Source organism: Carlito syrichta, unplaced genomic scaffold (assembly GCF_000164805.1).
Source record: "Carlito syrichta isolate Samal-C Ts95f unplaced genomic scaffold, Tarsius_syrichta-2.0.1 Scaffold130551, whole genome shotgun sequence".
Classification (NCBI taxonomy): Eukaryota; Metazoa; Chordata; class Mammalia; order Primates; family Tarsiidae; genus Carlito; species Carlito syrichta.
Genome location: NW_007074647.1, coordinates 55,528 through 60,832, shown reverse-complemented (window position 1 = coordinate 60,832; position 5,305 = coordinate 55,528).

Here is a 5,305-nt window from a genome sequence, read left to right as displayed (position 1 = left end):
CCACCGCTCTCACCCCACCCCCACCCAAACCAAGCTCTGAGCTCCCACTGTCGCTGTCCCTCAAGGAGCTCTTGGGTGACCTTTTCAAGGATAGTCAGATTACAGGCCAGCTTTGGCTACAGGCCTCCAGCCTGGAGCACGGGCTCCTGGGAAGTGTAGTCCCGTGGGCCCACAGGGGTGGGGGAAACTGAGGCATTTCCCACCCACTCATAATATCGGTTAATGATGATTACATATTTCTTTTAGTAGGGGTCTCTGTCACCCAGGCTGGAGTGCAGTGGCACAATCATGGTACATCGCAGCCTTGACATCCTGGGCTCAGGAGATCCTTCTGCCTCAGCCTCCAGGGTAGCTGGGACTACAGGTGTTTATTTTATTTTTTAGTAGGAGTCTCACCCTGTCACCCGGGCTGGAGCGCAGTCACATACTCACAGCCACCACAGCCTTGACCTGCTGGGCTCAGGCGATCCTTCCAAGTAGCTGGAACCACGGGCGTGTGCCACCATGCCCGGCTAATTTTTTTCTTTATTGTAGAGACGAAGTCTCACCAAGTTTCCCGGGCCGGTCTGGAACCCCTGGGCTTGATTTTTGAGGAGACAGTCGTGCCACGATGTTCAGGCTGGTCTCAAACTCCTGGGCTCTAGCAATCCTCCCAGCTCAGCCTCCAAAGACTGGAATTAACTGCACCCAGCTGGTTAAATGATGATCCACCTGCCTGGTGAGTGACTGGAGACCTTCCCTCACTAGGCCCTGCCACCAGGGGCCACACACCAGGCAGGGATTAAGTAGGCTGGGATTCGCAGCTCAGTGACCAGCCTGCAACAGGGGCGCCTAATCTTCACCTCAGGGACTTCAAACCACTTGTGTGGCCTAGCAGATTCCAGACCCTTCCTTCCAAGGCTTATGGCTGGTCCCCTGTTCACTGCTCATGTCCTGGCCCCAGCACTGACGCGCTGTGTGACCTTAGGCTGGTTGCTTTATGTTTCTGAGCCTTGGATCACGTTTCTATTCTCAGAAGACAACAGAAATCCCCACCTACTCTGCTGCTGCCGCCTGTCCTCACAGGGGCAGACTTTGGGTCCTCTTTTGGGACTTGAAAGGGACCCAAGGCCTTGTGCTATTTCAGAGGCTGCCTGGGCCTCCCGGGGGGCGGGCCGGTGGGGGCAAGAACTGCGTGTTCTGCTCTGAGGGCCAAGGAAGCAGGTCAGGGAGGCCTGGACAGCGCAGGGTGCTACTGAGAGCCCGGTCCAGGGAAAGCCAAGTCGTTTCCCAGGACTTTCTGAGCCACGCAGGCCCAGCCCTGGAATCTGGCTCTGCGTGTGGGCCAAACCTGCCCACTTACCCAAGCCTTGCGTCCCCCAAGCTCTGCCCTACCCCTGCCCATCCCAGAGGGCGTCGCCAGGCTTCTCTCCCATGGTGCTGTCTCCAAGTGGAGGAAAAAAGATCAAGAAAAAACACCAAGTGCCCGCATGGATGTAGTGGAAATACAAGAACTTTTTATTACATTTTTCTGTAACTTGCAACTGCTTTTCTAAAAAAGTCTTTTATAAACTGTATCTTTTTGGAGTCGGAGTCTCACTCTGTTGCCCAGGCTGGAGTGCAGTGGCACGCTCATGGCCACCACAGCCTCGACCTGCTGGGCTCAGGCATTCCTCCCGCCTCAGACTTCCGAGTTGCTGGGACTTCAGGTGCACACCACCAGGCCCAGTTAACTTTTTGTAGAGCTGAGATCTTGCTGTGTTGCCCAGGCTGGTGGTAAATTCCTGGGATCAAACAATCCTCCCATCTTGGCCTCCCAAAGTGCCGGAATTACAGGCATGAGCCAGCGCACCTGGCCTATAAACTGTCTCTCAAAAAAGCAAGCTGGCAGCTCTCGGGTCCCTTCTGCTTTATGGCTCAGCCCCCAGCACAGGCTCCCGGGTCGCACCTCTGCAGGGTTGCACCCCACCCTCCACCAAGCACCTGCCAAGGCTCACCCCAGCCTGCCCTGGTTCCCTGGAGGTTTCCTGGCGGTCACCGCTGGGCAAGCAGCAGCTTGCAAACCATGCTGTCATCTCACACCCCACCGTGGCAGCATGCTTTGGCCACACACTCCTCCTTTGCATTGATCCCTCTTGCCGGCAAGGCTTTCGCCTCCCTGCCAGCGGGCAGCCCAAGTCAGTCCCACCCTTTCCGGGCTGCCAGCCCCAGGGTCCTGCCCCTCCTGCCGTCAATCCAAGGCTCACCCTCGCGCACTTGGGGTTATTGCTACCCCGTCGCGGGGCGGTTCCTACTGGGCAACTCGTGTGCTTTGGGTGCGTCTCTCCAAGTACCTTTTTTACAGATTATGTCCAGGAGTGATATGCCACCCCATGGACCGTCACGTTGCGTGCCCCACCCAGGTCAGCATCATCAAACCCTTAGAGGCTGTGATTTCTTGTAATGATCCCTGAAAGCACACTTTTCCAACCTGAGCGACGCAAGGTTGTTTACAGCGAAGTTTCCAGAAACCCAGCCTCCTGCCCTGGACCAATCCTGCGTTTCTCCAGAGCCCTTGGCAGGGACGCAGTAACGGAGCCCTGGTGCTGCCATTTCGCCCCCGGCTAGGCAGGGGCTTTCCTCCCGTTCCACGACCGCCGCAAAGGCGGGCGTTTGCTCCAGTCGCTTCCATTTCAGGACCTCCAGCGCCTTGGAGAGCCATGCCTCAGCCAGCCACTTTGTTCCCCTCCAAAACCTTAACAAAAGCTGACTGCGGGAGCAGAGAGGGAGGGAGGGAGGGAGCGGAGGAATGGAGCTGGCCTCAGGGGAGAGGAGGAGGAGATAGCTGGGCTGTGGTTAAGTCATTTATTGATTTTATTTCTAAAACCCACATAGCGCCACTTTGCTGCTTCCAAGGCTTCAAAGAGCTAATTAACCGCCCAATGAGCCCACCAGGGAAACCGAGCTTGTGGGGGAAGCAATGAGGTGAAGCCAAGGTCAAAAAGGGTAGCCAGACTCCGCCCCCATCCCGCCAGCTGAGGACAAAGGGAGAGACCGCTTAGCCAGCCTGAGCTCCCGGCTCGGTGAGGACTCCTCAGCCCCGTAGGCACGCAGCAGAGGCACAGGCGTCCTGGACAGACCAGACGCCCAGGCCACAGCAGAAAGCAGCCCCAGCTCACAGCTGGAAGGCAGTCCAGGCCCGACTGCAGGCCCTCGTGGCTGGCGCTGGGGCGTACGCCTCCCTTCGGTTTCCCCAGAGGGAGCAGGGCACAAGCTGTAGAGGACCTCGCTACCTTGTGTAGACTTCACATGGATTTTTCTGGGGCCATGAGGGGCACTACCCACTGTCCAGGATGGGAAAAACCAGCCTGAGACCCTTTGCGAAGTGCTTACAAAGCACAAGGTGGGGCATTTTATCTGGCCCCCAGCACTCCCCAAAGCCTGCAGTGCTGGCAGGCTGCAAGTCACCAGCAGAGAAAGAAAAAAAGCCACTTGGCGGTTTTAATTTTAGCTGTTGTGCCTGACAGGCAGGATTAGTTGGCTTGACCTTTCGTGTCGATGCCTCCCCAGGCCCAGGCTTTAGTCAGGTGGCAGCTTCCAGGCACAAATCACAACTGGATCTCATCCGATGCAGGGGGTCCAAGCCCCAGGAAAAGGCCTTCAAAAGGACAAGACTATAGAGTCCAGGGGCAACCAAGGAGGAGCGAACTTGGTTCTTGGCCACATTCACTTGCAAACGAGGAGGAGACAGCGGTGTCACCCACCACCCACACACTCAGCTCCCACCGCCAAGGCCCCCTACGGGGAGGAGGCAATGGCTTCCTTAACGGCCCGCGGTTCATCCTGGGGAGAAGGGGCTGAGGCCAGTGCTGAGCACTAGATAAGGCGACTCTGGCGATGCTACCGCTGGGGAGAGGAAATAAATGGACGTGAGAAGGAAATAAGGAAGCGAGGGGGACAGTAAAAAATAAGTAAATAAAGAAGCAGACACAGAAAACCACACTGCTCTTTTATTCAATGGAACACCCCCCTTAGCGCAGTGTTGAACCAAACACCGAAAATAAGCCCAGAGAAATTTCTGCAGATAAACCAGTGAAGAGAACGCGCAGTATACATTATTGTCAACATAATCACTCCATGGAAAGGGAAGAGGGGAGAAAAGGAAGCAGAAAGAAGAACAAGGGGTTCAGACCCCCGGACACCGCAAACATTCGGACGTTTGGGATGAAAACAAAACGTAAAGAAAGCCTTCCAGGAAAGGGGAACAAATGGAAGCAGGCAGCTCGGGAGGTCGGGAGCACAGGAAGAGCTGAGCAGGCAGGGGAGCCTGGGGCGGCCCGGCCCCCCATCGCTGCTGGCAGGACTGCCAGGGTGGACACAGACCCCAGAACCTGGAGACGACCCCACTCCCCGCAACTATACAGGACTTTCATGAAAAGGTGGCAGAGATAGAAACCACCCTTAAACATCTCTGGGGGCGGCTAGGGCACCCTGAAAAACTCGGAACCAAAGGACCCTCCCCACCCCCGCCCGCCACCCTGAGGTGAAGGGGCCAAGCCCTGCTTAAACCCATTTGCTCCTCTCTCGTTGGCAAGGGACGACCGGGAGAGAAGGGAAAGGAACCTAGCCGCAGCAGAAGACCGGGGAGAGCGTCTCCTTGGACGGAGTCTGAAGAAAGGAAAAGATAAGGAACTAACGAAGGAAAAAGAAAAAAATTAATAAAAGCGTCACGATATGGAGCCAGCGTGTTCCGATCCGTCCACAAAAACAACTCAGGCCGCTTTGCCGAACCATCCTGTCCACCAGGGGCGCTGCTGAGGCTGTCTGCCTGGAAGGGTCACCAGTGGGCGCGGAAAGTCCTCACTCTCATGGCTCGGGCCATCGCCGCCGCGGGGAGGGATCCTGGCGGCCCGTTTGGGGAGAGGCAAAGGGAGGTGGGTGAGGAGAGAAGAAGACAAAGACACTCGATGCTACGGGGCGCCAGGAGAGCCCCGGCCGGCGCCCCTGCCACCGCCTGCCCGACCCAAGCGAGTCAGTCCTGGTCGCCTGGCCCAGCCCAGTGCGTGCCACACACACCCGCGTGCACACACAGCCACACGCGTGCGTCCCAATGTCTGGCTCCATATGGTGAGGTTCGGCGTGGTTTAAACGAGACCCACTCTGTCTATATAATATATATTTCCTTAAAAAACCAGTCTAGTTCTGTGGTGGAGGCGGCGGGGGAGCTGGAGGCATCCCGAAGGGCGGCATGCCCGCCACCCCCATGCCCATCATGGTGACAAAGTTAGAAGGGTCCATGGGAGGCGGAGGAGGGGGGGGCGGGGCATACATCATGCCGGCGGAACCA